This window comes from Dysidea avara, chromosome 2 (assembly GCF_963678975.1).
Source record: "Dysidea avara chromosome 2, odDysAvar1.4, whole genome shotgun sequence".
Taxonomy (NCBI): domain Eukaryota; kingdom Metazoa; phylum Porifera; class Demospongiae; order Dictyoceratida; family Dysideidae; genus Dysidea; species Dysidea avara.
In genome coordinates this window covers 5,367,369-5,380,501 of record NC_089273.1, presented here as the reverse complement: position 1 = coordinate 5,380,501, position 13,133 = coordinate 5,367,369, and positions in this window count along the sequence as shown.

The window sequence follows — 13,133 nt, the reverse complement described above, 5'->3', positions numbered from 1 at the left end:
AGCACTGAACTAGAGAACCTGGTTCTCCCCAACCACTTACAACTCAGCCTGTTTGTGCCCCTAGGCCTCCCCTTGCCAGCTCCTGGATTTGCCCCTGCCTTATATACCATAACAATATGTACATAATAAAAACACTTTGCTAGTATACAATAAGGGTGCAGGTATTGATGATGTTGAGCTCCATGGTCTCATTGCTATAATACTCTCCTGTAGTTCTAGTATTTTAAGTAGTCATTTAGTGTTGGAGTTGCAAATGAAGATACTGTATTTTACATAATTATGATGCATGATTTCATTAACCTCTTTTTCCATAATCAGATTATAAAATTCAATGTTTGATGTTAAGTACTTTGTTCATCACACTTTGAAAAAGTGTCACAATATGAGTGGAAACATGGAGTCAATGAGTCTGGGTATACATTTTATGCAATTGTTGAATCCTTAAAAAACTTCACTTTAAAGTGTTTACTTATGGGTTTTTTTTGGCTTCCAGTTGGAGTGACCACCTTTAAAGTCTTGGCAAGACTTTAAAGGTGGTCACTCCAATTGAAAGCCATTGAAATTGTCTTGCAGTGGTGAAATGCGGAGACAAAGGTCCTTAAACCTAATAACAGTTACAAGATAAAACACTAAGTAAACAAAATTCCTATACTTTATACTTTTTGTTGCCATTAAAGACATATCTACTATCTGTACTTGTACTTCACAAATATGCAATACTAGTGTAAGGGACGATAAGTAAAGCACCACAATAAGTCACACGGTTCCCACTTCTATCATACACTAAGAATCATTATGAGTTTTGACTTACATGCCCTTCAAATCAACAAAAAACATCCTTAGTCTCCCCCCCCCCCCAAAATAAAATTAAAACTGTCAGTATTAGTTAAGCATTACCAAACCCAAAATTGCCTTCAGAACAAATCCAATTCCTTCCGATAAGTTTCTATGGAATTTTTAAAATGTCCTATTTAACTGAATTGTCTACTACTGTAACTGACTAACTGATTCCATAGCTACGCAAAACTCAACAACTTATAAGGGTACAGGCTTGATTTTTGCATCATTATTTTGATGTCACTTCTTCCCAAGGTGTGACTTCTGTAAAATAGCACATATTGGCAAAGATTTTACATCATGCAATTATACTATATAACATAGAAATGAAATAGCACCACCAATAGCCTTTCAGCAGCTGGTGCATTCACTCTAGATTTTCCAGTCATTTGGTTTACAATGCTTATAAACAGCAACAAGTGAGCAATGTTACAGTTAGGCAGAGAAAATACACACTTTCAAAGGCTGCCCATATTTGTAAAAAAAAAAAGTAAAAAAAAAAACACGTTAAATACACCATTAAACTAGACTACAGTCAACAGTGTATGTCCATTAGTGACTGTTGAAATTGTGTGGATATTAAGTAATATTACATAACTAATTCTGAGAAGTGCGAAATGGATTATTAAATAATATTCAAGTGCTATCATCCATGTAACTGCCTCACCACAAAGTTGTTTACACCATTCCAACTTTATTGGTGTAATACTAACATTGATGACCCACTTGTTCCTGGAATATCCTTTTTGGACCACCATCATAATATTCATACAGTGATATATATAGTATCTGTACTTGTACTATAGAAAAATTAATGCAGTAAGGGATTGTAAGTCATGCAGCACAATAACCCACTTCTAGTAGCTACTGTATTTTAGGATCATGGAGTTTTGTGTTTACTTGCCTTTCAAAATCACCCATAAAAAAGCCTCAGTTTTCCTCCAAAACAGCTTGGCCATATTGGGTAAATTCAGTCAAATTAAAATTCATTAGAAACTTGTTGGGATGCTTTTAAGCTTAGTTATGCTTATTGTTTTCTACTGACTGACTACCTGATGCCTTCACCTAACAATAGATAAGGCTACAGGCTTGATTTTTTGCATTGTTTCGTCCCGAGATGTGCCTCTTAGCCAACCACAGTATGTACAATTCACTCATCACTGACTTACATTTGTTCTCCTTTATGCCTGAGTTCTTTTCACTGGCAACTCAAGGTGTCAATTCATTGTAAAGCAATATGGCTTCTTTGCTATTCCCATGTTTTTCTACCTCTTTATTCTCACATCCAATTTAATAGTTTTTTTTATTTTTTTATTTGTTTGTTTACTTGTTTATAACATCGTTACGGCTAATGACCCAGCATATTCCACATCTAAAGAAGAATGGTGCCAGAAATATCATAATATTAATTTCATGTGTGAACACGTACCCAACAATCAATTGCTGAAAAATGAAGTGGTCATTTTGCTTCATCTTCAGCTATGTTCTGCTGTTAGGCGACTATTACTCAGCGATACAAATTTTTGAGAAATGTCTCTGCAATCACTAAGGAAAATATGGGCAATAAGCTTAGCAGCTATATACCACCAAAAAAGTTGTGAAACACGAGAGGTTGTTTATACCTGCAGATACATGTACTAATGACATTTAACCCTACTTCAACCCAATACTATATCTGCAGGCATAGGCAACCCCTCTTATTTCAGGAGTTTTTTGCTATTACAGTACCTTGTTTCACAACCTTTTTATTTCAACCGTAATCAAACTTAAAAACTTGTATTATTATTATTCTACACAATTGCAACATACAGTTACAATTGAAAGAACTTTGACAATGCTAAGTCAATGTTATCATTTCCAATACCTCTTTAGTGCAATAAATAAAGTGCACCAGTTACATCAACTTTTATATAATTATGCAGAATATCTACTGTACAAAGTATAGTAAGTTTAGACTAGGGCTCCGTATAGGCAACAAGTGATTATAGCAGACTCTGTGATATCAATGTTAAAGCACATGACACCTACATTTTTGACTTATTTTAGAGATTGGTTATTCCACTATGCCAAAAATAACAGAATACTTGTAATAACTGCATCTTGGCCATTTGGTTTATCTGGTAAGGTTTTACTGCACTACAACAAAATCCCTTTTATATTTAATATGTCTTTTAGATAATCATAAAAGGGATCGCTGTTGCAGTTACACAATACAGTGTACACCAAGAGTTCATAATGAAATAATATAGTATTATTAACTCTTTGTGCACACTGTATTACCTACCTAGCCTCGTATAGCCAAACTACTATTTCTTTTGGGTGTCCACACGCAGGAAAAGTAAGGTCTGGTAAAATGAATGTATAAAGCATTTAAATGGAAAAGCCCTTATTTCATATCCCTATTAACAAGCAATGCATGTTCCGCTCTTAATTGCAATGTTTTGTAGCAATCTTAAAGCTTTAAAGAAGATGCCTAGCCTTTCAGTGTAAAGTGCTGTTAGTCCTCAAGTGGATAATGATTGCATAGAACAAGATATTAATTCATCTTGAAAAAAGTTGTTATAAATGGCAGGCGCATCACTTGTTAACAGGGATATGAAGTTTAGGGCTTTACCATTCAATGCTCACTGAAAACTGGTGAAAGTCTGAACAGGAATTTTATTGTCATTGTACCAGACCCTACTTTTCCCATCCACACACAAAAGAAAAAGTAGTGGTGTGGCTATGCGAGACTACTACCTATTCATATCCATTTGATTATTCATTGTTACAACACTTGTCTCAATACCTATAGGGCTAAGCTTGTGTATTAGACAGCATTGATGAAGTTGTCAGTATGCTCAATTTTACTGATGAATGTCAACAAAGAATTATCATGGCACTGTTTGGTAACTATATGTGTATTCTGCAATTTGTACTGTTTATTAAGTATGTAGTGGACTATCTGTGTCTGTATACTCAACAAAATATATCAGTATCTGGTTTTGACAAGTTTAAAATCATAAAATGTATTAGTACACCAATAAACTATTGGTATGTTGCAAACAACTTTGTGGTAAGGTAGTTATGTGGATGATAGCTCTTGAATATTATTATCTCTACATTTCTCAGAGACAATATCATGTAATATCCACTCAATTTCATCATTCACTATTGACCATACAATACCCTGTATGCTCACTCCCCATATATGTGGCTATGTACTATCACATTTGGTATACGTTTCCACTGCAGTCTATAACTACAATACAATACATCATACAGTCACTACCTCACACTACAGGTTATATAGTATGGTGTACACCTGCATCTGTCTTTTTTTTTTAATGATATTTAATCAGGGAAAATAGCATCAGCCAAAGAAGGCTGTTTTTCAGCTATGCCCTGAGAGCACAACAAATAAATACAATACAATATAAGTACATACATACACAACAAAACAGAATTACATTGTACAAAATAATGTTTTAAAACCATTCACAGTTTTAGCACTGTATAGTGCTTTAGGTAATCTGTTCCATATGGCCGTACCCCTGTACGGCAAAGACTGTTTTCCATAATTAGTTCTAACACTTGGAACAAATAATCGGTGTAAATTTCTACCAGAGCGACCAGTAACATCCACAGCATATGAAAACAGATAGATAACAGATACTTCCTGTCAGGAAGTATCTGTTATGTGATGTTGTGACAATTAATGGTGTACATACATAGTATTGCCAAAATTAGGTCACATTGAAATGTCACCATCAATCCCACATGAGATCACATTATCTCCCAACTGCACATAGGTTCTAGAAAGGCTGTTACTTTATCAAAGTCTAATAAAGCTGCTAGGCATTAGTAGAAATTATACGTGTGATTGCAGATAAACTAGAGATTGTATTGATTGACGAGTGTTCATATGTGAATTTTTGCATGAAAGATCATCTTTAGGGCACAGTGTTCATTCTCAGATAAAAGGTATTTGATAGTTTAGTTAGCTATGCAGTAAAATTTCACTGAGGATGGAGGTCTTTTAAGTATACATAAGTGCACTGATGTGACTTTTAGAAGGCTAGGAATTTGTGAACAACAGTTGACATTACATAAACTGGCATTTCTAATAGAGCATGAGTGCCCATAAATAGATGATCTGCATTTGACTGCTCATGTTACTGATCTGATGCCAACTTGCAATACAAGGCCAACATAGTTGATGACCAATAGTCACTCAATTATCCACACAACTCTACTTTTAAGGCATCTAGAGTACAAGAAGCAGTGTCTACAATTTCCTGCCATTTTATTAGATAGGTTTTTCCTTGAGTGATGCTAATCATTATTCCTCACGAAGGAGTGGGAGGTGGTGAAGTGTTTGGGATACAAAATAGATAAGTGTCATGATGGCAAGTTCCAGGCCAAATTACATGCCCTGGGAGCTCTAGATGGGCCACAATAACACAAAACACACATTTTGTGTGTGTGTAATGTTGCATGCCAGCCACTCCAAGCTAATAACATTGTCTGAAGTCACTACAGTGTCCTCCCAATGCCTCTAGAGTGACGTTTGGGCCTTGCCTCTGCTACAGATGTCTATCTCCAGAAAGTAGAGCTGGATTAGTGTGAAAATAGCTAGCCAGATAGTGTAGCCATTCCATGATGGTGTTATGAATATTCTAAAACTTGTTTTGTGTGTGTAGTGTAGCAATGTAGCATAACATAAGACTTTATTGCTAGTCAATGTTTGTAATTATTAGGCCAGTTATAGATTCATCACTTGTTGTCACATATAAAAGAAGTTATTAAATCCAGTGTGGATAATTTGACACTAACTGCAGAATATTGAGTAAGTAAAACACAAACTTGACAATTTCTTTTCAAAAAATTATATTTCCAGCTACAAAGTCTATACAGGCATCATGAATGTCATTACTGAATCAGTAATGGCATTCAAAGATGATTACCAATTTATCAACAGCTGCTAGCAGGGAAATTTTAGTCTAGCTAATACTTTAAATGTAAGAGGAATAATGTTGTATGTGTGTGTGTATTTGTTTTTCTGCATCCGTATGATCAAAATGTCTTATATTAAAAGCATTTACTATGTGAAAGCCGAAGGCTGTATAAAACCTGTGTTAAACTTCACAATGGTAACCTGTATTAAAGCTCATCAATAATATCTTACTGCAAGCTCGTTTGATTAATATCCTATTTGCTGAAAGGATAGAGTGCCTTTGATGGATTTATGTTGTGCAGATTACTACAGATTACTAGTATAGATAGTAAAAACTGCATTGGGAATAAATTAAGTTGGTGCCTCTCTCTTCCAATTACATTTCCTATAAAAGTGCACCATCTGTTGCATTATATTCCTTTCTGAACAAGTAATTGAGCTAAACCACACATGTATGCTCTTGATACCTTTACTGTCACCTAGAGGCATGCGATGACTAATTTAGACATATCTTGATATTTCCTTTGAACTTATCTCGATTATCTAACATATCTCGATAACTGAAACAATTATTTATTTTAGTAAACTGCCAATATTGTAACCAGTAAAGTGAGCAAATTGCAACTTGAAAACTATGAAAAGGTGAAAAATGTTAGTCTTAATACTGCTCCCAAGTGGTAGGAGATTTGGAGCCCCCAGAAGGTGCCTACACCATCAGGTATACAAATAATTTACAAACGATTACTATTATCTAGGTTAATAAACCTATCATCCTTATCTCGATAAGTCTTATGATACCTCGATAATCGAATATATCTAGATAATCGCACACCTCTACTGTCACCACTAATCATATGGTTGAGAAAAAATCTACATTTTTATAGCTGTTATCCCAGGGCTCAGCTAAACTTGTACATACTATACTCTCAACCTGTATAGCATTGCATCCATATAAAAGTTGTATATATAATATGCTGTTTTATTATAAGCACCTACTGTACACTTACACTGATATCTACACATGTACTAACTACCGTGGTATGTGTACACATTGTAAGTACCTACTCCAGTATTTATAGTGTTGTAATTGACCAATTGTCATTGTTACTATTCTAAGTGAAAATAAGCATTTTTTCACTTAGATAGATTTAGATCACTTAGATTTCATAGTTCAATAGCACTTCTCAGAACTAGTTATATAATATTATGCAAAATTTACATGATAAGTCAAAATTGACATTCAATATTGTCACATGTTCCCCACACTCTCACACTCTATCACATTTGGTACACACTTCCGATATACAGTGTATACAATAATGACTACAATACATTAAATTATATGGTCACTAACTCATCACACTATAGTCAGAGTACTGACTTTAATTTTTTGTTATGTGAAGATGAAACTGTATTGTATATACAATATAATTATCATGATAGAGAACATAGCAGGATTGGATGAGTAAGATGACCAGAAATAGTTAGTCCAGTATATACACCTGTACCACTTAGGTGTCAAAAGCTCTGGTACAGTATATACCTAGGTAATTTGTTTATGTTTTGTGTAACCACAAAGATAAACAGTGATGGTTCATGTCCTAGCCCATTTGTTTGACATGCAACTTTGAGTTGAGGTAAGTGTACAATCTCACAGAATTGGCTTTACTAGCTTAACTTTTAGTGGAGTATGCACAAATACAACTTTAAGAGACCAACAATCAGGTATTGGTTAACTGTCGGTAAAACAGGGTAAAATATATCAAATATCAGTTTTCCCTAAAAGGTGAGAATTGGTACAGCACTAAAATGCATGAACAATTATTGTAGCCTCACTTTTATTTGATGATCAATATTTAGATGTATAAAGCAAATACACAAACATAAGTACTTAAGTTTAGCATATAATAGCTACAGCCATGACCCATTGTTGTTTGGCAGCTACATAGGTGTCATTTAGATTATATGATATTATTTTCATTGATATAATAATATAGTAAATCTATTTTCAGGACGCCACCACACCATTTGAATTTTGTAAATAACTTTGTGGTAAGATAGTTTCTTAGATGATTGCACCTAATATCATTATTTCTTACTTGATTAACATTTCTCATAACTATAGTCATGCCCATAATTCAAGCAGTCACTCAGAGCTGATGTGTATATAAAAGTTTAAGCTACAGTCCACAGCTATAAACACATCACACCTTGAATGTTATATGCTTTGGTGATAAATTGCCTCCCTTCTAGCTATAATATTGACTATAAAATTGCTGTATGTTTACAACATGTTCACTAATCACTATAATACACACTTCATTATTCTATCATATGCATGTTACCCTTATGTAACTCTATAGTACAAAATTGGTTGCAGTTGAGAGCAAATAACTGCAATAAAACTGGCCTTCAATTCATCCATTTGTAACTCCTATTACCCTATTACTCCTTTGTTAATAGCAGCCACTGTTGATATCACTTTGATAAGTTTATATATTTTGTGTGTATGTGCATGTGTGTGTGTGTGTGTGTGTGTGTGTGTGTGTGTGTGTGTGTGTGTGTGTGTGTGTGAGAGAGAGAGAGAGAGAGAGAGTGCATGTGTGTGTGTGTGCGTGTGTATATGTGCACGCGCACGCGCGTGTGTGTGTGTATGCGCATGTGTGTGTGTGTTAACCTTTATGTACAAGTGTAGTACTTCATTACCCTTCAGTAAAGACTCGTCATAGACAGTAGAAGACCACAAGCATTAGCACTTATAACTGTACATTGCATGGCTATGCAGCTATCATATTTACAGTCTAGGGCTGTTAGGGAGAACGTTTCCCACAAAAATTCAGACGCACCCCTTAAAATTGTGAGTGACTACTACACTATACTCAAGTTAAGCTTGTTTTTAAAATGACACACTAAAGACGTATCAAAAATGCTCTCAAATTCAATCTTATAGTTGTTTATATGGAAAATTTTCCCTAGTTAAAAATTGCAAACACAACATTAAAATGCTCTCAGTTTCAGTATCAGATTAATTTTAAAAATCTCCTAGGGGTAGTCTGTATACAACTAACAAAAATTCATGCATATAGTGATGGCTATTAAATAACTGAGAGCCCAAGTTTACCCAGTTTAGAAAAAATAGCATGTCTCAAAATTGTTCCTTAAGTTTAATCTCAGAAAGCATAATTTGTAGATTCTACCTTCAATTGGCATGCACAGCTAACACAAATACCCCCCAGATTTAAACTCAGAAAGTCAGATCTAAAAAAAGGCAGATTTAAAAAGAAAAACTTCCTGTTTTGCTATAACCATGAAAATGCCCTAGTATTTAGTTTTAAACACCCTAAGTTTCAAATTATTTCTATGAAGACATCCATCTATGCAGATTTTAATTTGCTAGTGTTTTGTGGTATCATATGTACAGTGCATATGATTGCTCACTACTATACACTCATGTCTCTACCAACCATGAAACATATGATCTGGCTTCACCCAATCACAAAAATCAGCACTCATGACACAGCCTTATATGGCTAACCTGCATGTGTTTGGGAACTATTCCAACTGCTTTATATTGACATTGTTACTACAGTACTACCCTACTGTGAATGAAGGAAATTTTATCTTTGGCTTAAAGCAGATATCTCTTCTATTAATGAAATCATAATTCAGTTTACTAGCTTCGTTTTAAACAAGTTCTCAACATAATCACCCATTGACATTTTGTGGGAAGAATTCAAAGTAATGTGTTATGAATGTCTAGATCTTGTTCCCACCAAATTTCACTCCACTAGATCATAGTAGCGTTGGGTGAATTCATATATCAAATGATTATCACGCAAGAAAGAAAGACTCTATAACTTGGCCAAACGTTCTAACAGTAGCCACAATTGGGAAACCTATTGCACATATAAAAGAAAAGTTCAAGGAAAATGCTGCAAAGCATACAACAACTACATTGAAGGATTAATTGACGAGAAAGGTTCTGTTACAAAAAGATTATGGTCCTATATATTAAGAGCCAAAGGAAGGATCATTGTGGTGTAGTACCTTTGAAAGTGGATGGAGTTGTTTATAATAACAGCTTAGATAAGGCTGAGATCCTTAACAAGTACTTTACATCAGTGTTTACACCGATTTTATTAGACACTCCCCAGCAATGGATGAACCACTGATACCAGACATTGATCCTATCCAAGTGGACACTAATGGTGTTGTTGAACTTTTAAAGTCCTTAGAGGTCCACAAGGCTGCTGGGCCTGATGAAATACCAGCACAACTGTTAAAGGAACCAGTGACCTTCTTGCCCCATCACTTACTCTCGTTTACCAAGCATCAATACATCAGTGCTCATTACCTGCAGATTGGAAAAGAGCATAATATTATATCGTACCCATCTTTAAAAAGGGCAGTCGTGTTGCTCCTAATAACTACAGACCCATATCCTTAACTTGAATATGCTCTAAAATTCTGGAACACATAGTGTACTCACATATATTCACCCATCTATCTCACCATAGGATTTTATGTGACCAACAACATGGATTTCGTCAATCAAGATCATGTGAGTCCTAGCTCAATACATACTGACAGCTAACGACTTTGCTAAAACACTTAATAGAGGAGAACAGTTCTAGTCTGATGTGGTATTTTTGGATTTCTCTAAAGCATTTGATAGAGTGTCCCATCACCACCTATTTCACAAGCTTCATCACTATGGTATTCATGGAGATGTACTAGACTGGATAAAGAACTTTACTTTGAATAAATTTTAATGTGTAATAATTGATGGTCAAATAAGTGATGTCTCTAGCGTCTCATCTGGGGTTCCTCAGGGGACAGTGCTTGCTCCACTACTGTTCTTTGATTTATTAATGACTTGCCTAATAGAATCACATCCAAAATAAAATTATATGCAGATGATGTACTGTTGTATACTACTATTCACTCACAAGATGACTGCCACAGACTACAGCAAGACCTCAACACTTTAGAACAGTGAGCGCTAGATTGAAAATAATCCACAAAAATGCGAATTTCTCAGAATTACCAACAAAACACCCAATATTAGCTCAATACACTTTGCAAAATCAAACTATAAAGGAAGTAACTCATGCCAAATATTTAGGGTTGACTATTGATAAGAATTTATCTGGTCAGAGCATATCAAACAAATAACTAATAAAGCCAATAATGTAAAATGCCTTTTACAACCTAATATAAGCAGGTGTTCCCCCCAAACCAAAAGTAATTGTTACAAGGTTCTTGTTAAACCTATATTAGAATATGCAAGCACTGTCTGGTCACCCCACACGCAGAGAGATATTGATACCATTGAAAATGTTCAAAGACGTGCAGCAAGATTTGTAACTAACAATTATTCCCGGTATGCAAGTGTGACTGAAATGTTATCTAACCTGAGCTGGCCCACGTGAACCAGATGTAGAAATGAACAAAATGCTATAATATTATATAAGATCATAAACTGCCAAGTTGACATAAATGCTGACAATCTTCTTACTCCTAACCCTGACATCTACCACACCAGAGGACACAATAAAAGATTTATGATACCGATGACAAGGATTGACTCTTACAAATTTTCTTTTTTTTCGTCCGCTATTAAAATTTGGAATTCCTTACCCCAACATGTGATTAATTTGACAGAGATTGAACAATTCAAGCACAACCTAGCTGGTCTAGACACTATTTAATTACTTAATTAATTAGTAAATATTAATTTTATGATTGTAATTGTACTATTGTTTCTTTTGTGCACCACACTCTTCTTGAGGTTTGCACAATACCGGATTTGCGAAAAGGTACCTTTTCCACACATTTGACACACCAGCAAACAAAACGATGTAACACTTGACTCCTTATACTGATTAACTTGCTCTTAGTATCAAAGTGTAGCCAGATACTGTAGCTATACAGTCAGTGAAGCTTTCAAGCAATTATACGCCATGATCAAAATGTTATGAAGCTTTAAAGTTCAAAATATGGGTCAAATTTTGTGTGTGAAAAAGGTACCTTTTTGCAAATCCGGTCACTAATGGTAATAATGAAAGTGTCAATATGGAACAGATTATTATGGTAAATAGACTTAGGGACCTGCTGATTATGCTTATTATTTTACCTATTATGATATGCTGCACTGCTCAAAAATTTACTTAATATGCTTAAATTATTGCTCAATATTTACCTATTATGCTCAATATTTATACCCCAATTCCCAATTGTTTCTAATAATTTTGCACTTTATAAGAAAACAGTAAGTGGTTGAAGCACAGACTGGAAATCCTTGCTTGTCAAAATGTATGTCACAGAAAAGATCAATATACTGTAATAGAACAGTCAGCTACCTGATAATTTTATTACAATTACTGACTGTTCTATTAGAGTATATTGATCTTTTGTGTGATATGTATTTTGATAGGCAAGAATTTATAGTACTACATAAGTTTCCGGTCTATTATGTTAGTATTATATTTAATACATTCAGGTACATATTATGCTCATTATTATGCCAGTATAATCAGTGGGTCCCTATTAACATAGTTGTTTAGGCCACTCCAAATAAATTCTCTGTTTCCCGTCCACCGCCCGCATCTGGTTACTGCCAGCTCTAAATATTCCATTATTCCTTATTCTTCCATTATTTTCCGGTTATTCTTGCATACTGATAGGTTCAGTAAAAGCTATCTTGAAACAGTGTCAGCTCACGTGTCAGCAGTGCTATCAAGTCAGCACAAACTTCACGTTTGTGTTATTTTTGCAACTACAAAGGAAGGAACAAGCTTAAGCATGGCTGTGCCAGGCAAATAATGGCTTGAAAATCTAGCCAATCTCATAATGAAATAATGGAAATGGACCGGCCGCCCGCATGCAAATATGCCTGAGTCCAGGACGGGAAACAGAGAATTTATTGGAGTGATCTTAATAGTTCACTGCTTAGTAAGATCCAATTGGTGAATAGGTCTAATTAGCTATCAGGTCTAGAATCTGAAATAATAATGTACAGTTCATGTTTTCCACAAACATGTTTATAACTATCACTGACTGAATGTGTACATTTATCATGACATCATCAGTGTGACATCATATCCTTTTTGAAGTTATAAATATCAGTAACTGAAATGGAAAGTTAGTATATTTGTTACCTGTTGATACAAGCATGGAACTATTAAAAATTTCTATAGCTGCTGTTCTGCTAGTGTGTTTGTTCAGCCAAATTGAAGGAGACAGTACAGTGATGCCTGATAAGCCATCTTGGAACAGTGATGATGAAGACTTTGCTGGTGGTGGAAATGAGAGAGGTCAGAATAAACTTCCCTGTTGTGTATCTGGAAACTTCACCTTT